Here is a 22,773-nt window from a genome sequence, read left to right as displayed (position 1 = left end):
AATTAAGAAAGTGAGACATAAACAATATGGTCCTTCCTTATAGCATTGGTGAAACAAAACATAGGTGCCTAAGACTTTTGCACAGTAGCCTACTAAATGTGTGTGTGTGTGTGTGTGTGTGTGTGTGTGTGTGTGTGTGTGTGTGCGTGCGTGCGTGCATGTGTGTGTTGTTCTTTGAGGCCTGTCTGGTCATGTCCATCTGTCATAGAAATGTTGATTTTATTGACAGTCTTTGCCTCAGCTCAAACTGACAAAATCTCCACACATCACACATTTACATTTAAATTAGGCCGGGTTTTTAATTTTGTATCTATAATAACCAGCACTCTGCCATGTCAGTCAGATGGAATGTTATAATAATAATCAGTCATACACAGCAGCTTCTCTGTTTTGGAAAATTTCAAGTCTGAGAAGCTAGCACATGTATAATCATGATAATATTTTAAAAATATAGTACACAATTTTACCTCAAAATCAAGCCTTAGAATAAAATAGTAGGCTCTCTCGGTTTTATACAGTAGCACCACGCTGCAGAATTCTAGCGCTCCGGGTCCTTGCCAGACCTCTCATTGGGTCATCATATAAACTATCACTCTATGATGGAGAGCCCGGGTCTACCCCAGCCATCCATATCCCAGACAGGCACCCGCAAAGATGACCATGTGTGGACAGGCCAGGACAACATGACATACGGCAACCTTGGGACGACAGTGAGGCAGGTGACGGTCAACTGGGTCTGGCTTCGTCGTGGCCCGGAGCTGGCGCGGCCGCACCAGAACTGTGCCGGACCCGCCCAAGAGCCACCCCAGAGGCAAGGGGGGAACATTGTGGCTTCTCGACAACACAGCCCTGTGATGCAGGCTACCGCCAGTGTCTGCACTGTACTCTACACTGCACTGTTAGCGAAGCCTCTCTACCCAGTTGAGAAACAGAGAAATGGAGGCTGTTACTTTTACATGAACCAAATACAGTAAGCATCACATCACTAAACAAGTGCATGTGTGTCATGCAAAATGAACTGAGGGCAACCGTATGCCTACTCCCCACTGATCAAATCTGAGTGCCTTTCAACACTGTCTGTTGTATCTGAAACATATCTGGATTTCTACTGCAAATCTAGGACATTTGTTTTTGTTCATTATGCTGCCATTTGATGATCTCGGAGGCCCTGAGCGACCCAGTGCCAAGCGCAAGGCCTCAGAAGACTTGGCCTCCTCTTCCTTGACTTCTTTTGCTTCTCTCTCTCTGTTGTTTTGCTGTTTACACTTTACCCCACATTTCATACAGGCAACAGCAAATACAAGAGAGCATGTCGTTGGGGGGAAGGGTGTGAATGGGAGATCTTCCGATTGCTTGTTCCACAGTCAGCATTTGCAGCATTGAGTGTGTGAGTGTTTGTGTGTGTGTGTGCGCGTGTGAGTGTTTGTAAGTGTGAGCGTGTTTGTGTGTGTTTGTGTGTGTGTGTGTGTGTGTGTGCATTTGTGTGAGCCGCGGGGTGGAGACAGGCCAGGAGAAGAAGGGGTGTCTGTGTGTGAAGGGTAATGAAGGTACTACTACACCTCACGGGCATCTACAGATGAAGCTGTCACACAAAACAATCAGATAACAAGGCGGAAAGAAAAGAAACGCAGGCATATGTGAGCTAGAGTAAGAGAGAGAGAGAAAGAGAGAGAGAGAGAGAGAGAAGCGATGCCTCACAATAGACGCCTGCGTCATTAAGGGAATTCTCACACAGCTCTGACACAGGAGCAGCTTCAATCGACATGAAAGGCGGGGAAGGGGATCGATAATAGAGACGGGGCTGGGGTGGGAGGTGGGGTTGAGGACTGGGGTAGGGGGAGGGGTGGTGGGGGTTGAGGACTGGGGTGGGGGGAGGGAGGTGGGGGTTGAGGACTGGGGGTAGGGGGAGAGTGGTGGGGGTTGAGGACTGGGGTAGGGGGAGTGTGGTGGGGTTGAGGACTGGGGTAGGGGGAGGGAGGTGGGGGTTGAGGACTGGGGTAGGGGGGAGGGTGGTGGGGGTTGAGGACTGGGGTAGGGGGGAGGGAGGTGGGGGTTGAGGACTGGGGTAGGGGGGAGGGTGGTGGGGGTTGAGGACTGGGGTAGGGGGGAGGGTGGTGGGGGTTGAGGACTGGGGTAGGGGGTAGGGGGGAGGGTGGTGGGGGTTGAGGACTGGGGTAGGGGGGGGTGGTGGTGGAGATGGAGGTGAAGGCAGGGGAGGAAGAGCGGGGCAATGCCTTTTCATTTTTCTGTTCCTGCTTTTGAGCTCTGACAAGCTCTCAAAGTGGTGTGTGTGTGTGTGTGTCTGGATGTGTGTGTGTGTGTGTGTGTGTGTGTCTGCGTGGTCATCGCACTTCATCTAGAGCTTCACAATAAAGGCAGCGGGGGATTGGTGTTGCACGTGTGAAACTATTTCATCATCACGGAATAAGTGGAACTGACAACGCAGATATCTGCACCACTGCGTTTCTTACATATGCGTCACTGTCTTCAAACAGTCAGACAGATTAGCCTCACGAAATTCACAGGGCTTCTTCCAAGACCCATATGTAAAGAAAGGCAGCAAATTATACTACAACACACAATCTTGAGGACCATTTCCAGAAGAAAAACAACTCCCATGAAAACAAATATGCACCAAAAATCCCTACAACCTCCACAAATGGTGTCAAATGAACACCCATACCAACACACAGCGCAGCAATGACTCGGAAGGATTTTACCCAAGCTGTTTATTTTTGCTTTGTATGCCATGGCATCTTTTTGCCTGCACTCTATTTACCAAAGCTAATCCAGGATTTCCAGCTTCCCCCTGTGGAATCTGGCCACTAGGTGGTGCTCATATCCTACCCCCCCTCCCTCACGGCAACATGGCCTAGATCCCTCAGCCTGCACAGACTTCTATTGAGGAAAGACAAATAACCTCAGATTTAATTGTGGTTCCAAGACAATCTCATAAAAATAACACAGAGAGATAAAAATGAACTTGACACGGGGTACACAAGTTAAAGCAAGGACGCGGCTCGTCTGAGCAGGGGACGGAGGATTTTTTTATCTAATTTGGTGCGTGTGTGTGTGTGTGTGTGTGTGTGCCGAGCCTCTCCATGGTCATTCCAGCACGGTCAGTCCGAGAGAGAGGGGACCTTGGGAATGGGTAAAGCCGGCTCTTGTCCACCCGCTCCACACATGCATCTGTTTATATAGCCCTTGATTAAATATTAATTCGGTGCCGATTCTTTCATCGCAGCTCCAGCCCCATTGCAATCTCACAGATTATACAGAAGCAGGCCAACATACTGGCTGATACAGAAGTGCAAATGATGCAAGTTTTGGAGGCTTCTTTTTTTTTTTGCTCTGTGTGGTGTATTCAAATGGCTGCGATAAACATCATAATGACAGAGAGAGAGAGAGAGAGAGAGAGAGAGGAAGTGTAAGCGAGTGAGGGAGAGGAAGCAGAAAAGACAGAGATGGAGAGAGGAGATGGAGAAGAGAGAGAGAGAGGGTGCCGGAGCTGAAGTAATCAAAGACCAAGACTCTCAGTAGTCATCCACTCAAAAAGATTAGGCAGCATTTTTCATAAGTGATAAAAGGATCCCCAGAGGCAACAAGGGAAGGAAACATCACTCCCTGCAGTTAACAGATACACATGTACATCCGCTGCAAAAGGGAGCTGCTCATCAGTCATCTACTGAAGAGGAGACCAACCAAACACTGCCTGCTCACCACCGGTTTCATCCTTCAGACTCTGTGGGCCTGTTTCTTATTCACAGGCCTGGACGTCAAAGAGTTAACATGAAACTTAAGAGCACTGAACATGAGAGACAGAAAGAGAGAGAGAGAGTTAGCGAGAGAGAGAGAGAGAGAGAGAGAGAGAGAGAAACTCTTCCTCTCGAAAAGCAACAAGCAGATATCTACCTTTAAATATTCCTTATCAACAAAGTCCCCAAGGGCTCTGGAAGACGAGGATGTTGGGAGGCTGTGGTCGTGTTCAAGAGACATTTCATGCCTTCAGGAAGCTCTGAATTTTTTTGGAGACGTAGATTTTTTGTCCCGGCCAGGGGGCTTCCACTTTGGACCCCAGCGCGGCAGCATATGATTGCCAGCAGAAAATTAATTAGCGGATGGGACAAGGTTACAGCCACGTAATGAAAGTTATTGGGCATGTCACTTCATCACATCCTCAGACCCCGATTACTTTCAATCAGGGCAGCCGGCCGTGAAATGGAGTTTCATGTGATGCTACAAATATAACCTGCATATCGGTCCTTTCCCCCTGGCGAGTTCACACATGGATGAGCAGGGCACTTACTCTAATGTGTGCACAGGGCGATAATCCAACAGGTGACATCATCAGTCCGCACTGCTGCCATGGGGGCCCCCGCTGTCCACTCCTGCTGCTGGTTTTAATCTGCTCACTCCCTTCTCTACTGACTACAGGTCAGCCAGGAGACGTGCTGGGCTAGCTTAAAATACACTGTCAGGAAGTTCTGAACACCGTGGTTTAAGTAATTACACATGAGCATAATTGGTGCAATGCTGACATGAGCAAACCTTTTATATCGCTTAGCCCTTTGTTATGTTACATAGCATGTAGGATGAATCATTATGTACGGTACTGTAGATTTGCCATTCAGTGCACAGCAAACGATTATTGTCATTCTCAGCCTCCCAGTTTTTTGAAAATACACAGACATTCTTAAAAACACTTTTCTACTGTAGACTCATAAATCTAACACAATGTTATGTCTTTACCATTTCAAGACGCTGTCTTTCAAAATAGCACACACATGATGATCCAATTGATCAAACACAGACATCATATGTAAAGAAAGACAGTTTGGTGCTTTACTGTAAACTCACACATCAGACTTCCCATACACAAAACAATATATTTTAAAGAATTTTTTTACAATATATTTTGAAATATATGTAAATATTCAAAATTGCCTCCCCCCAAAAAAAAAAATATTTTGACACTTAAAAATATATTTCAATATATTTTTTTTTCTGTATGGGTTAAGGCGGGGATCATAGGGGTTTCCTATTGTTCGGCAGCGGAACGGTGGCAACGCTGGCATAACGCTAGCGTTGAACAGGCTGAGCATTGAACTTGATTCAACTTTCAAAGCGCAACGCGGGCATATTCATATATGTGATAGCCGCCTAAGCATTGCTAAAGGCAACAGGTGAGTTTATTTGAACCAAAATGGAAAGCAACCAACATTACAGAGTGAGGAAGAGGATGAGAAGGGGAGCCCGTAACAGAGGATTGATAGGGAGAGGAAGATGAAGATAGAGGGCCAAATTATACATGCAAAAGGATATTCAAGCAACTGTGTTGATGTTGTACAGAAGGGGTTGCCATTCAAGAAGAAGGATGCAGTGTCTGTGAAAGAATACTTTGGCTCCAGAAATGTTTCCACTGCAATTTCACTGTAGTATGTTCAATTCAGAATATGTTCTATTTTGATAGTTAGATGATGTATTAAGTGTACAATGTGGAGCGAGACCCCACACTGAGAACCACTGATTTACATGATGGTTGTGAACTGTTTTGACACAAAAACACAATTTTTGTGAATTTGATGAGTTTTGGAAGGGTTGTTTACTTTTGTAGGTTTGGTGCAATTTGTTGTGGTTAGCATGTTGAGTTTTACAACAAATAGCATCCAAGTAATCAGAAACAAAATGATAATTAAGCACAACAAATTTCAAAATCTTTCAGAAGCATTTAGTCCACATAAAATTATTAAACATGATAACTGTAGACCATATTAAAGTCTCCAACTATTTAATTACCTGTACTTTCAATTTTAGATGAAACAAAATTAAGAGTGACAGACTCAAGAAAGCAAGTGCTGCGCGCACAAAGGAAGGGTCATCAAAACCTTGTGATTAATTTCTGAAGCGCTGTTGTAGTCATATCTTTTGATGTTCACTATGTATTACATGAAACACAGCTATCATGTTTTGCTGATCATAGAACAACTGTTATGAACTGCACCAAGAGCAGAAAAAGAAAAGTATTGCACATAATGTAAACCATATGGTGGCTTTGAAATGCAGAATCAATATAAAGTTAATTTCTTTCAGATCCAACTATTTTGCCATTTTGCTTTCCAGTAGTTGCTTAATCCTTTGTCCAAAGTTTGAGAGCCATCTATCAAGCAGGCATTGCAGGTACAGTATGGGCATGTTTGCCCTGATCAATATTCTTCTGACAGGTTCCCCCACTGCCGCTCTGGACATGTGTCTACGGATGTGGCATCATGCAGTTGACACCTCAGCCAAAAAAAAAGAAAGAAAGACTGATAGAAAGACAGAAAGAAAGATATAAGAACATGATTCTGCCAGTGCGACTATATGAGTCATTAACAGTCATTCCACTTATAATATGTGTGTGATTCTGCAGAAGCCTAACAGCACCGCCAGCAGCACCACATCACTTCCCTGCTTTTTGCTTCCCCTCCATCTTTTTTTCCCGCTCTACGGTGAGCCGAGTCGATACACACATCTAGAATAGCCATTTTGTTTGGCTGTCAGAGGGTCTTGAGGCTTTGGAGGGCGTTTTGACAATGGGTAAGGGGGAGAAGCTAGTAACCGCGCTGTTTATTGATTGCAAATGTGGGCAGAGCTTAATTGATTCCCACTCTCAGATCTCCAAGATCGGCAGTCTAATCTCTGGGCCTCAAGAGCATGCTGTAGGTGGATAGCAGAGAAGAGGAGAGAGAGAGAGAGGGAGAGAGAAACAAAACAAAATAACAGCAGAAATTCCCTCACTGCCAAAAAAAGTGTTTAACTGCACACTGCAATGAGGAGGTCATGCAAACTCTAAGCAACAAAATATATTTTATGCACACACACACACACACGCGCCAAGATGTCAATGCATGTTCTTTCAATAAAGTGGGTAAACATAGCAAAACATGTAAAAAACCTTGAAACCTTACCATGTTGTCATGTATGTTTATGTTTGTAGTTTGTCAGGTGACTTACAATGGATAAACATCAATATCAACATGAACATACAGTTAAGACAAAATTATTCATACCCCTGGCAAATATTGATTTAATGTTGTTTTTCTCTTGACCAATATGTTTGTTCTGACTGAAAATGACACTGCCACATGCCAAAAGGTTGTAAGATAATGTGGTAGAAACATGGAATCAAATAAATAAGCGTTTTTATCTTTTTAAACATTTTTATGGAAAATGGCGTGTGCAAAATTATTCATACCCTTTTTAAATAATCACTGGAAACATCTATATTTGCCATCAAAGCTCTCAAAATGGTTCTTCTTTTAGCAGCAATCCGGGTTTTGAAGCAGGAATGATTATTTGTCATCACTCTGGCCTTGTACTCACTTTTTTTAACAGATTGAGGTCTGGACTCTAGCTGGGCCACTCTAAAATGTGACATTGTTCTCTGTTAACCATTTCTTGACTTGTTTGGCTGTATGTTTTGGATCATTCTATGGTTTAATGGTCCGATGACGCCTATTGGGGCAGGTCTCTTGGCACACTGCCTGATATTTTCCTCCAGAATCTTAGTGTAGTTTCTTGCTTTAGTGTTACCGTTTACTTTGAGAAGGTCACCAGGTGCCCCTGGTTGAAAAACATCCCAAAATAATAATTTTCTCATCCCCACAATTGAAATGGACATGGCATCATTGGGATTTAATGCTTCTTTTTTAATGCCAATCTCAGGCCATGTCCCTGGGTCAAAAACAAATCCAGCGAAAATTTTTAAATTCTTTGTCCAGGTGTGCCCGTATAAAGGTTTAGCTGAGTTGTGCATGTTTGGAGAAGAGTGATCCATGATCAGCAAAACATATAGCTAAACAAGGCAAGAAATGGTTAACCGAGAACAACCAAGAACAATATCAACATTTTAGAGCGGCAGAGCCGGAGTCCAGACCTCAATCTTTCAAAAAAGTAAGCACAAGGCCAGATGGATGGCAAATAATCATTCTTGACTCAAAACCCAGATTGCTGTTAAAAAGGTGCAGTCTAGAATCATTGTGGAGGCATGGAGAGGCTTGGTAGGTATTATTTCTTTCTTTCTTCTAAAATGTATCAACTTGATAAAACACACATACAGTATCATGCCATGCTAAGACTGGAAGCATTTCTGCTTTAGCCTATTTCATGAGCTACCAAACAATAAGAATATTCTGAAGCATTTCAGACAGAAATAAATAATACCATGATCTAAAAGAATTAATAACAACATCATCTATATAACTCAGTGAATGTAAAAGTGGGCGCTGTGAGAGAAATGCAGCCCACGTTTTCCTTTGTTGGCCTGAGCAGACATGGCATGGCAAGTCTGTGGCGATGGCACGTACCGTCAGCTCTGTTACTCATGATTGCATTCTCACTGCTCCTCTCTCTCTCAGCAGGACATGGCTTTCACTGACATCTCTCTCCTCTTTTACTGTGCCTGCCCAGGATTTCTGCATCCATGGAGGTTCTGTTCCTTCTAGTTTTTCTTCTTCTTCTTCTTCTTCTTCCATCTTCATTTTGGCCTGGCTGAATGAGTGATTCTTATTCTCCTCTCTTGTCTCATTCCCTTTTTTATTTTTTGGTTCGGGTGCCCCCTTCGGCACATCGCCTGGACTCCCACGCTCCGTTCTCCTCTCATTAGTCGGCCTGTCCGGCAGACCCCCTTCCCATAGCGCCGGTCGCCTCCATTTCCCCCTCTCACTACCGCCAGCGCCCGGCTTTGAACAGGAGCTTGTGATGGCAGAGAGAGAGAGAGAGTGAGAGTGAGAGCAACAGAGAGGATTCTGGTCGCCATGGTTTCTGGGCAGAGAGAACGAGAGAAAGACAGAAAGAAAGAGCAAGTAAAAGGGATGCAAGTGAATGGATAGATGGGTGGATGGACAGCTTGGAGAGGACAGACTCTGCATGGATGCAGTCTCTGCGGCACCACATCTGGCTTAAAGGGAATAAAGAAAAGAGAGAGAGAGAGAGAGAGAGAGAGAGAGAGAAGGAACACAGTGATGAAGATGTTGCCGATCTACCACAAATCCTGGGCAAACAGGGAGGGCCTGATCAAGAGGACGAGACAAGAGAGGAGGAAGAAAAGAGGACTGGTCTCTGAAGCCCAGAGTCTTTCATGAGAAAGGGATTCCACTGGGGTGTGGAGGAGTCATCTTAGATGCAGAGTTAAGTTTTTAAGAGGTAGGGGAGGCACTGTCATCATCCTGACTTTTTTTTCAGTTTCCTCCTTTATTTTGCTGTCCGGAGACATTGAACAGTTGAGGTCACTGATCAAATGTCTCTGTGTGCCACAGGCTCAAGTGCTGGAGGCGAGACTCAGAAGCCATTTTCTATATTTTGATATGTTGCTGAGTATAACATGCTATTATTGTGTTACATGTTTCAAATGTAAAGCACTTTGAGCTGCACCTTCTGATTTTATTGCGTTCTTAATGATGCAGGTCAAGTGTTGGAGGCCTGAAAAGCCGGGCTCTTGAGGAAATGAAAGAGAACAACATTTAAAGACAACCAGAGAGATGAAGCTGTCGCCCAAACCACAGAAAGAGACAAATAAATATATAAATAAATAAACCCATGCATACGAGCGCACCGGCTTAACATGTGTCACGTCGTCTAATTCACTAAAGCGCTACCATGCATAGGGAGTGACACGGATCAAAATGGTAAAAAGGACCAATGATGGAGCCAGCTCTACGGCAGTCATGTGTGAACAGAGATTTATCTGTCTGTCTCTGTGTCAGGATTTATGACTAATTCATCCCATGAATGAAATAACACGGCATTGATGATGAGCGCATGGCAGATAGGAACTATAGAGGGGCTTAGTGGAGACGCCAAATGTGGGCATGGGAGCCCTTGTAGACCGGTGGCCTGCACCCAGCATGAAATCTATCCTGCTATCCAAAGACCAAACAACTCAAAAAGGAGACAAAATAATTGCCATCAATGAGCTCACACAAGTTCTCTGAAGACAGAAAGGAAAAAGAGGGAGAGAGAAGAAGAATAAGAGAGAGAAATAGAAAGAGAGGAGAGAGAGGAAGATAGAGAGAGAGAGGGAGAGAGAGAAAGAGAGAGAGCTGCCAAGCCCCATGCTTGAATTCTGCGCAGGTGGTCAGACAAACTGCATGCATGGCCTTTCGGGCTTCATAGGGCGGCTGAAATTGGATGGGATCTTGTGAGGTCTGAAACGACGGGAGGCAGGAACAGCGGAAGCCAAGGATGGAGAGAAGATGCGACCAGATGGGAGCGGAATGAAAGTCAGGGGCCCGCAAGGACTCTGAGAGGAGAGAGAGAGGGGGGGTGGACTGGAGCGGAATCAAACGGACGAAAAGGGGAAAGAAAGTTTTTGCGCTCGTAAACTTTTGGGAAAATTTTCTCTCTGCTTTGCGCCCTCTAGAAGAAAAGTTCCACATTGACTCTTTTAAAATCACTTATCAGGGAGGACCGAAGGCAAAACACATCAGGAGTCCTTAGTGACAAACTATCATGGAAGGGGAGAATGGCATTGATTATATTGTCTGCCACCCCCGTCTGCGATAAATGCTTACTGTACCTTCGAGATGCCAGTGCTCATCTGCTTTGCATCAGCAAAGGTTCCCAGTCTGGTCTAACTCACTGAACGAGGAGAGAGAGAGAGAGAGAGAGAGAGAAAAGAAAGGAGATTGTCACCTCTCTTTCCCCTCCTCCACTTCTTCCCTCTCTTGACATTCTTAGGTGCTCGACTGCAGGCTGCATTAAGCTATACTTGTATGGAGTGTAATATGTGACAAAATGTTCAAACAATACTTTTCAAAATTTAAACAAAAATCAATTAATCAAAATATCAAATACAAAAGTAAAACAAAAAAAAAAGTCAAAATAAAAAACTAATTATTTGTGTAGTTGCAAAATACATTTGTCAAAACGCATCAGCCAATAGGAATGCACTCCAGAGAAACCCACCTACATGTGAACTTGTGCCAGAATCGCAAACGAAAAGACAGGCAGCGCAAACGCGAAAGACAGAATCGCAACTGTAAAGCCAGCAAACAAACTAATGTTGTCACCAAAAGAGAAGTTATTCAAACAGTTAAAGACTTTGCAACTACACAAATAATTAGTTTTTTATTTTTTATTTTGACTTTTTTTTTTTTTTTTTTATTTTGTGTTTGATATTTTGATTAATTGATTTTTGTTTAAATTTTCAAAAGTATTGTTTGAACATTTTGTCACATATTACACTCCATATACTTGCCCCAAGGACATACCAGAGTACCCAATATGCTCTTATTCTATTAAGAGTATGTCTGTCTGCCAAACACACACACACACACACACATGCACATAAACACACACAAACACATGCACATAAACACACACACACACACACACATAAACACACACGCGCACACCCATACAAACTAATGTGAGGCGCTCTTTTTCCCCACAGTGACAAACTAGAGGTAATACAGTAACAAATGCCATGACATCAATAATGGAGGATTTCCATCCCCTCCCAAGTCTGGGGGGAGTAGGATGCTGGCTTGAGTCGAGTGCATATTTCAGCACCTATTACGCATTCAAATTTTATCAGTGGGCGCCGCACAAAGTTTCCGAAACAATTCATTAAAAGAGCATTCATGGTGGCTTCCCAAGACTTTTTTGTAAAACATGATAAAGCAAGAGACTTAATTAAAAAAAACACTCATTATGCTGCACCATTGTTTTTAAATGTGAGGATTTCGCAGTACATTCTGAAATTAAATATAAACAAAACTGCTTTCATTCAGAGAATTGACATATACTATATTATGTTTTGTGGGGACATGAGTACACTGTTTCTCAGATAGTCACATAATTAGAAAGGAGTAGTAGGTCTCAATGACAATGTTTGGAACATTCTCAACGTCTTCGACCGTTCTTGTGAAGTTGGTCGGCATACCTATGTTCCCAGGGTCCTATGTCCCAAGAGCCCTATGTTCCCAGGGCCCTTTGTTCCCAGGGTCCATGATCCCCAGTTCAATTATCTGCTAACACACAGTGGATGAATCTTAAAATGTCCTCCCTCACAAATTTGGATTCCTGCTAACTTTGGGAGGGCTTAGAATCTGAGAAGTGCATGAGTGCTCACATTTATGCAAACTTCCACCCAAGGGAATTACCAACCATTCATAATGTTTTGACATGAAACACAGGGTTACTCAAAGGGAGACCACTGTACACGTTTTTGGTATTTGTAGAGTATTTGTCATGGTTGTGTAGCAAAGGGTTTGCGGGTGTTCCTGGTGGTGGGTTTAGGAATAGCAGACTAGAGTTTTGGTACCAGCGAGCTGTACAGTGAACATGCAAAGTAAAGAGTGGGAACATAGGGCCCTGGGAAAATAGGACCTTGGGAACATAGGAACCTGGGAATATAGGATCGTCTATCTGGGGAACATAGGACCCTTTTTCATGTTCCCAGGGATGCCCTCAGTAGGCCTATATTTGGTGGCCACTTTCTTGTCTGTTTTAGATATTGGCTGTGTTGTTGATTTAGGGATAAAATAAAAGGTTCCCCCTTAGCACAAGGAGGTGAGGTTAGGCAGTAAAGAGGGGTATTTTGTGTCCCAGCAAATATATTCATATAAAGCTATAAGGTGTCATAGAGCTATAAGGTTCCACATAGTGTAGGTTTTGACTGAATACTCAATATCTTGAAGTTAAAGAGAAACCTCAGAGTAGGCTAAATCGGAATGGAGGAAGGCTACTGAAATTGTTGCAGTGTGTGCACTATGCAATATGAAAGTCATGTTATATTTTGTGCTTGTTTTGTTCTGAAATTCACTGATTATTTCAACCCACTGTTGAATCTGAATTTTCTGTTTCACAATCCAATCCCTATCTGATTATCTGTCTAGTCAAATTTCTCCCTCTCCCTCCATTCCCCATTCTCTCCCCTTCCTTTTAACTCCCCCTTTCACTAGTTAAAGGAATTATCCGGAGTAAAATGCACTTGAGATCAATTTACGGATGATTGGGAGTACATACGTTGAGTTGACATCAAAATCATGTCATTCGGATGTGTTTTGAGAAAGTTCGATTTTACCGTTTTTAGTCAAAACTCGTTAGCGTGGAAGTGAGAAGGTCATATTATTTCGCCACTACAAAACGCTATTTTTATACCTCTTCTACAGTTCCAAACAACATTACACTTACGTGGTAGTGAGTAGAGGGTCCCTAAAGCCAAACCGAAGTATCCCGAGGTCTTTATGTGGTCGGATAGAGAGTCCAGAATGAAGCATGGTTCCAGCAGATGTTTGTGCAGTGCATGCAGGTGCAATAATACATTTTATTTATTTTTTTCCCCCTTCTCAGCAACTTGCAGCAATATACAGCTCCTTCCTCTTGAAAACATTAGAGCTTTTATAGAAAGCACCATGTGAAATGAGGGAAAAGGATTTTGAAAGGAAAAATAAATGTTGCTCATGCATCCTTCTATGTCGAAGCATGAAGGCCACAGCCCACAGCCCACATACAGTACTTGCGGTATATAAAACTGCGTACAGACTTTGGGGGTCTTCGACCGGAGGCACAGCACGGGTCCCTGGTCTTTCCGACACACAATGCCACAGTGACAATGGTGTGTGTGTGTTGGGGGGCATATTGTAAAAGGAGCCCCATAGTGCACCTGCCATTGTGTGAGGTGAAGGGAGGGGGCGTCTGAAGTCTGAGGTGGAGTACTTAATGTTAACTCTATCATCCACAACAATAGCCTCTATCGAGAGCATACCTGTCAACACTCCCGTTTTTCCCGGGTTCTCCCGTATTTCAAGGTCATCTCCCGGCACCCTCCCGTTTTGTTATTTCTCCCGGAAAACTCCCGTAATTTGCATGGCCATAAAACTTCATTTTAAAATCATTGATCCATTCATTTTTTCTATTAGTCTGACATCTCTCAGGTTGCCAGATTGTGTATGAAATACACCCCACACATACACGATCACTTAGTTTCAATTTCAACCGTTTTGTAGGCTAAAACCTGGCAACCCAAAACCCAAATAAGGAAGCGGGTGCCGATTGCGCAGCCTGAGTCTCGTCGTAAGCAAGCGGGCTAGTTGAATGGCCTACTCCAGAACTAGCTGTTGTGAAATTGTTGGAAATTGAATTGATTAACACATCACATAAACTGTTATTGAATGTTGATACACCGAACTTGTGTCCTCGGAACCAAATCAGACAGCAAGCAGCTTTGGAGTTTTGGAAGCTGCTTGCTGCCCCCCAAAAAAAAAACCTTTACCTACTTAAATACAAATTAATATGTTCAATAATGTCTAGTCAGTACACCAAATAAGGAAGGCTTAGATAGAAATTGTGAAAATAAAATATGTAGATTTTGGTAGTTTGGTCTTTTCATGTAGCCTTGGTAGTATAGGCCTGTAATAATAATATGCACATGAATTGACACTTGTTAAACTCACCTCAACGATCATTTGCAATCATTTAACCCGCCATGGGCAATGCTAAAGTCACTGTTACAAACAGTGCAGCGTACAAGACTAGGCCTATCATTATTTTTTACTCTTATGAGACAATAGCCTACACTTTGAAATGGGTCTTACATTGTTCTTTTTTGAGGCACTGACTCTCCATGACGCTCCTGTTCCTATACACTGAACTGTTTAATTAGTTCGGGAGAAAAGAGATAAAAGCCCACCTACACTGAAAACTGATTGGTTGATTTTGCGAAACAGGCCAATCGGGATGCTCTCTGTCTTGGATGCGCTCAGGCACACACGCACCCCTCTCTCTCTCCCGTCGTGTGCACGCTACACTCAGATGCACACGCGCTCTCGCATGCGTGCTCTTGATCGCTCACTATAGATTCCGGGAGATTTTGCCTAATTTGCGGGCGTCAGGGAGTCGCTATAGGAGGTTGCAGGAATGTTCTTCTCCTTTAGTGAATTCTTCTCTGAAGTAGAGAATTGGTGTGTATAAAGATATGACTATTTCATCAGTGGGCATTATAGGACATCACTTTTCAGAACCAATGAGGGAACTGGAAGTGGTCGAAGGAAATCGTAAAGCTTTCCGCGCGCTGTTGGAAATATAATAATTGATTATAAACCGTTAACTGTTAAACCTAATAAATCTGACTCCATTTATTGTAGAAAAGTTTCGGCTCAATGTAATATTACTATCCATAGTAGGTTGATATACCCACAATACAGACTGCTGATGAGAAAGCCTGACTCATTTTCTTATTACACTCATTCTAATCTAGGAATAATGCTATGGATCTCCTCCAACTGCCGGTTAATTCGGGCAGTTCCTAAACATAACATGTTACTAGTCTGAGAGTAGGTCAGAGGCTACAGAGGGTTCGAGCTGTGCTAGGTTTTCGCGATCAATCTGGACCATTGCTGCATAATACAATAGTCAGTTCGTCTATAGCCACTTCCAGTTGATTTAGCTTCTACGGCGGCGATAACTAATCCTAGCCATTCATTATGCTAACACCATTACATAGACTGCTACACTGGTCAATAAGTACATAGAGAGGCTATGTGGATCAGGATATAACAATTTATTTGTCAGGTACAAGTTATTCATCCAATACATAATTGAGTCAATCCATCTAGAATGAATGCTGTGAAGTTACAAAAAGGCTAAAAGAATACTTTGAGAGATCATACGAAAAACAATCAGAGAATGAACATATCCAGCTCAGAGGATGATGGTTACAGGGATGTGGGAGTTCTAACTACAGAATGACTCCTACAGTAGAATATTATCAACTTCCCTTAAATAGACTTCCCAGTTTTCAACCATGATGTATGTACAATTCTGGTTTGAAAACGTATCAGAATCTTAGAAATAATCACGTTATGCAGTCATCTTAAGACGGCTGCAGGCAGCTACATCAAGTCGAATTCCCCTAATGTAACCAATCACAAACTTAATGTATACATTTGATTACATTTCCTGTTCAGCTAACGTATCTTGTGGACATGTGACAAGCATGTGACAATAGGCCCACACTTAGGGCCCGTCCACACGGAGACGCTTTTTGGGTTAAACGCAGAGGTTTTGCTTCGTCTTGGCCGAGCGTCCAAACGAATCCTGTAAACGCACTGCCCGAAACCGCACTTTTTTGAAACCTGGTCCCAGAGTGGAAAAATCTGAAACCGTAGCCCTTTTGAATTCGTTTGGACAGCAAAACCGCACATCCTACTTGTGTATCGATGATGTCATTGCCACACCTCAGCTGCCCTGGACTTGACACTTATAGTATTGTTACAACAATACTAGTTTTCATACATGACATTACCTACGATTACACTCCATAGGATAAATATCACAACTGGTGCTGCGCAGCACCGATAGCTTATGACTTGGTGGACTGAACACTGTTTTTCCCAGTGTTTTTTTATGCATTCTAGCTACTGTCAGTGACGCGAGAGAACTTAAGTTATTAGGGAAGTGCGGTGTAAGTTTACATTAATTTGTGCTTAGTGCTGGTGTCATTCATTTATTTTACATGTCTTACAACATAAATAAATGCATTCATAGTGAAGTCAGATATGAGCATACAAAGATGCTTAGAACTTATGTTAAGCCTATAGATGCGCACTAAATGCAAATGCGCAAATCGACTGTTATTAACAAAGGTATTTTAGCAATATTATAAATGTGGCGACGGAATAGCCTAGAACTTGGGTACGCCTAGCCTTTGCACCTGTGGTGATAACCAAAACTAATGTGAATCGCACCCTTCACAAACCGTAAAAATTAAGTTTATTGGTTTTACAGTTGACTACAGTTGACAGTTCACTATAAGTCCACACAAACAATTCTGGTTTCTTTGCACTAGCCAGTTTTGTCTTAGCCTACTCTGTGTGTTGTATGGCCTACTGTACACAGCGCGCAAGCTTTGGTCAATTTCTGTAACAAACAGTGCCACCTAGGCCTGGGATATGAAGTAACGTGTTGAGTCGTGTTGAGATGGATCCGTTTGGACACAAATATTCTTGATACGGTTCCAGGGAAGACGGAGGAAAAAAAGGTATACATATAATTGAAAGGATTATCATCAGCCTGGCAATTAGGATCCTTACAGCAGCATACTCAGTGCTTCCTGAGACTTCAGTTCAGAGGGTTGTTGTGGTGTTACGGCTAGAGAAGGAATACAAACAAACAACCTTTTGCCAGTAAGTTGGTACCGCACTCTTGCCCACCCGAGGTCTTACTTCCCCAATCCCAAATAATTTGTCAGAAGGATAAAATTAGAATATGAAACTGGGAGACTGACAAACAAGATTACATGCTGTTTGCACCTGGCGGCTGCATTTGAAACCATGGTGACGAGGAAGGAAGTCATCCTCACATGTCTCGAGGATTCTCATCAGTTTCTCACAATACCTCCTCAGCATACATGTAAGTGTCTTTTCCCTTCCGACCCAGACAAACACACACAAAATTAAACATGCTTACTTAGATATGCTTACAGACAACAGACAACATACCCACCCACACAGTCACAAACACACACCCACCCACACAGTCACAAACACACACCCACCCACACAGACACGCACACACACACACAAACGTACAGATAGACACACACCCATGGATACACAGAATTACCTGTGGAGGCAATCTTTCAAATTATCCAAAGCTTTAACGGTGGGAGTCATCTCAAAGCCAATCTGATTGGGAGATAAATAAAAGACGGCACATCAAGCTGCTCTGAAAGCATATTACTGTTCTTCCACTCCACTGTGGGTAAACACTGGAGTCACACGTCTGATCATATTTCTCCAGAGTAGTCACTTTGGCACAGGGGAATATCCCGGGAATGGTTCCCTTTAAACACCCTCCTCTGAGTGACAACAGACAAGCAAACAAAATTGTTTAAATGCTCTGTTTACTCACATAGACCCATGCATGCATTCACACACATACACACACACACACACACACACATACAGATGCCCACACAACATTTCCCTGTTATTTGTGGCAGAGTATTGAAGCTGTTCCCTTCAATAAACAGGAGCCACATCATTATTGCATAAGTTTGCCTTGCTGAGCACGGTAAATTATGTACGCCGTATTTCCCCGGGAACGAAAAACACTTTCTTGGCGTTAACATTCCGAGCAGTGGGACAAGCTACCATCTCCCTGCCAGTCGGTGATGAGTTCAGGAAAAAGAATAATTCGCCTCCATTAAACCTGCTAGGTTTTGCCTTTAATGGGACCCCTCTGTCATAAGTCACACTTTCAACTCCCATTGTAAACATGGCAAGAATGACTTGTTTGTCGTGTCGTTTACACCTGGGACAGCGCCTGGGCACGCCGCTCACTCTCTTTCTCTCACTCACTCTCTCTCTCTTTCACTCTTTCTCTCTCTCTGCAGAGTTAGAGCAGTGCAGAATGCGCTGTGTAGTTCAATGCGTGGCTGGCGTAAGTGTAGCCTCTACCACGCTACAGGCTTGCCATCTGGCCAAGCGCTGAAAGTCATCAGTCATAGAGTGGCACTTTTGGGCAGCGGCACTGCTTACCGGGCAAGACGCTTGGAAGATGGATAATGGTTTTGGTATTGCTATTCAGAGTATGGATGATCTAATGGAGAAAAAAGAATGTCTTGTCAGGGTTTTTTTTTTTATTCATGGGAGGGGGTATGGCGGCTGGTAGGAGGCTCTGATGTTGTGAGGTTTGCTTATGGGAGTTCAGGAAGAAGTGTGTCAAATGGTTTCGTGGAACTGAGTTGAGGTGGTGGGAAATAAAAGCAAGAAAGTGAATGACAAAGTTAAAAGAAAATAAAGGCCATGAAGACACACAATCCTTAAAACTTCAATTTATCTATTGATTTTGCACCACCCCCACCAACCCCTATGCTGTCATTGTCATTCATCTTGACTGAAGTTGCACATTGTCAAGGGTATTTCAAAATAAATCCCAGCAAGGATGATAAGAGTTGGAAAACAAGCAGTGCGGTTGTTGTCTTTCGGGACTATTCTTTTTGCTTCTTTCTGTTCCAAGCATTGTTTTCATAAAAAAAAAATGTTTTGTACATTTCAAAAATACTTAAGAAAGTCACAGGGAAAAGCAGAGTGCCATAAGGACATCTCAAGTGAAAGTTCACTCAACAACCTGGAAAATACATTCACCAAAGATACATTTTACCACAAAAAAATATTTGTGTGTGTGTGTGCCTCTCTCTCTCTCTCTGTGTGTGTGTACTTCTCTGTGTTAGTGCAAGGGGGCGTAAGGTTTAAACGATACAAGGACACATCCTTGCCTATGACCTTCTCCTTGTCTCTTTATTCTTCTTAAACCTTTAGAAGATGAAAGCCATTTCAAACCATTTCCTAAGCAATTAAATCTGCTCTGAGTGTTGTGGGAATGATGTGCACCTTACACCTGTACACTGATGTGCACCTTACACCTGTACACTTTCTTATAGTGGAAAAAGAAAAAAATCCCAGCATCGAAGATACATACTTCAGATGCCCCAGTGCCCCAAATGCCCCAACAATAATTGTATGTATTCCCACCGAAATTAACAGCAGTCCCCCTGACACTGACAGCATTTGGAGCTTCTTCACACATTTAAAGCTTTTAAAACCTTAGCAGAAAATGAGGATGTTGAACATCTGAGTATGTACGACTACAGGCAAGCTTTAATGCAAGACGGGTCGCTGGCAAAGCTTCTTCTGTGGCACATGGGGAGAGAGTGCGACAACCCATAACTACGTCACAGGGAGTGAAGCAGGGCACACAAGAGGAGTGTCTGAAGATGATGAGGTCCCAAATGCCCCCCCCCATCATCGGGATGCTGGGATATCGTGCGACTGGCTGACATCTCGATTGCATGTCTCTCTCTCTGAAGCCTCTGGGTGTCTTCAGGTGGGTGTGCATGTAGGTGTTGAGCTGAAGATATAACTTCCTGTTTATGCTGGTTTTTTTTTCTCTTCTTCCTCCATCTTGCAGAAACTCAGTACATACCTACGTGTATGAAACATTTCTCATAATGGACTGTCGTATCAATTCAACACCCTGCTGACACAGGCAGCAGGGACTGAGCAATTCCACTGAATGCATGCATATTCGTACCTACACACACACACACACACACACACACATATTCACTCACTGACACAGACACACTCACATGCACGCACAAAAGGACATTCATAAGCACAAAATGTAAAGCTATCCCAAACCAGGAATACAAACTCCACTATATATTCAGTCTTCCATCTATTATGCAGAAGTTGGAAAAAAATACCACAGAATTGAAAAATGTCCAACAGCAGTCATTTCTGAATTTTGATTTATGACATCCCTGACATTGCCGACTTGTTTATTGCGCCCCTCCAAACTAGCTTCCAGCGTTGCATTCTCTTGTGTTTTTAATATCTTTTGATGGTTTGCTCAGCAGAGAGATAAGCTTCTGAAGAATTCATACAGCTCGGCCGCCCAAAAAAAAATCCTTCCACAATATTGAAGTGCTTCAAAAATAGAAACAATCCACTTTGCACCTAGAGGGAATTACCTAGTCAACCGTAATTGGCAGGAGAAAAACAAAAATAAAATCAATATTTAGATATCAAAGTTCTCAGGATTCAGAACCATCATTTATGTAACCTTGGCTTCACCATATTCTCTCTCTCTTTCTCTCCACTTCTCTGGTTACTACAGGCTGCTGGAGGATTTGAACGGATTTTCTTTGTTCTGGATTCTCATAATATGCCTAATTCGATTGTTACATAAACTCTGCTCAGAGCGAGAAAGTAAACAGGCAAAACTAATGAGAGAGCCGGAGATTGTTCGCAAATCCTCATATTTTCCCAAATTGTTGTGAGTCATTTGACAATCGGCCAGACCAAGTCTGTTTTTTAAAGCACTCTTAATAAATGTGCATAGAGAGCTGGGGGAAAAAAAACACAAAGAAAAAAACATGGATAATCTCATAGTTGAACTCACACAGAACAGCGCTGAGAAATTAGTTCTTAGTTGTTTAAGAACTCACGATGCAATAAAGACTTCTTTCTCATAATGTAATTATCTGTTAACATGCTAGCAGGAAGAACTGGTACATAAGTCTACTCTTAAAGAGACTGCCAGAGGTAGAAAAAGAAGAGGAAAAAACTCAAAAGTTTATTTAATATTCTGTTCAGGCTCTCAGAAGAGATTTCCTATTGATTTTTGTGCCAAAGCCAAGGGACTGTACAGTAGCGAAATGTGAAGGTTATGAGCTTTTGGGTGCTTTTCTTGTTTTGCGAAATATTGCGAAGCTCACATCCCACAACAGCTGTACAAGACTGCTACAGGCCAAAGTACAATAGACTGAACCATTTCCCACAACTCAAGTCTGTCATCAAGCATTTCCTTGGCCCCTGCTTCATGGTAAGTGTTAAAAATATATATTTTGTACTTTGTACAGTAACATGAGCTTATAATAGTAGTGCACTTAGGACTTGGGGTTAGATTTAGGTTGAGAGGGTTATTAACATGTAACAATACATGTGCATTGTGTCATACATTATCTATACAACTACAGGGTAATAATGACTCTTTTTTATCAACTGTCAAGACATCCCAGAATTGTCATAAATGTAAATCCCAAGTGACAATAATAATCACCTGCTAAAAGTGATTAGCATGTAGGACGTTTAGGAGATAATTCTCACTTTAGATGAAACTCTCCTGCTTTGAGAATGAGGGAATCGTGGAGCAGTGCACAAATTGTGTCCTTGAATGACTATATAGTCCAAACCTTAAACAGAGGGAAGACAGTGATAGAATCATGGTTATTTCTTTTTGTTGGATAAAGAAAGTGCTTTCTGCCAATCCAGCTAAATTATGCATGACAAAAGCCTACAGCCCATAGTCAAAAGAAGTGCTATCAGAGCGGTATTATTCATTTGATATTTCTTGCTCCTCTGGCTCAGTTAGAATAATGCAAGAAGGTTGGGTGGAGGCCCAACAGACTGTATGGGGGTCCATAATCTTGGAAATAAATAGGCACAGAAAGTACCATCACCCTGCTGTCCCAAATAGAGAGATGACAGAAAAATGTGACTGTACAACAAGTCTGTGTATGGCCAGTCCTGTTTTAAAGCACAATGGAAACTAATCGAGAAACAAATGTAAAATAAAATAAATAAATAGTTAGTAAAATAAACAAAACATTATTATCTGTCAATCAATGAAAAGTTGCAGCATTCAAGCAACTATTCTTGCCATGAACCGAGTCATGGATGGTTTAAAGTATATGTTTAACTGCCTTAAAGGTGCCCATGTGTAATGTCCGCCAAAAAATCAATTCATACTCCACATTCCATAAAATATGGGGGCAGTATACCTCCAGAAAGTGAGTTGGTCTACCCTAGAGTAACAACCGAGACACGTGTATTGCAGTTTGGCTGGTGGTTATGTTGCCCGCATACCGCCTCCCAAACTGGTATTATGACACCTGTCGGGCTGTGGCTAGTAATTTAGCATGCTAATTCAGGTTGATATCTCTGCAGCACTATACCTTGTCATTTTTTAAATAACATCATCGCCCTAATTTCTTCTCATTCTTTTGATGTGTGTAGCTCATTTTTTGGATATTTTTACCTCAATTATTACACCTTTAAAGGTGCCCTGCCACACAAAACCGTTTTTACTTGTATTTTTTTTTATAATATGTTAGGTCCATATGTGTTTGTGCTATGTTGTGAATGTGAAAATGAACAGCTACTTCCACTGTCAGCTCTAGCCACTGAAAAGAAATAAGCGTAGAAATCAGGCCAATTGCAA

This window comes from Alosa alosa, chromosome 15 (genome assembly GCF_017589495.1).
Source record: "Alosa alosa isolate M-15738 ecotype Scorff River chromosome 15, AALO_Geno_1.1, whole genome shotgun sequence".
In the NCBI taxonomy this organism is placed as follows: domain Eukaryota; kingdom Metazoa; phylum Chordata; class Actinopteri; order Clupeiformes; family Clupeidae; genus Alosa; species Alosa alosa.
Note: the sequence above shows the minus strand (reverse complement) of the source record.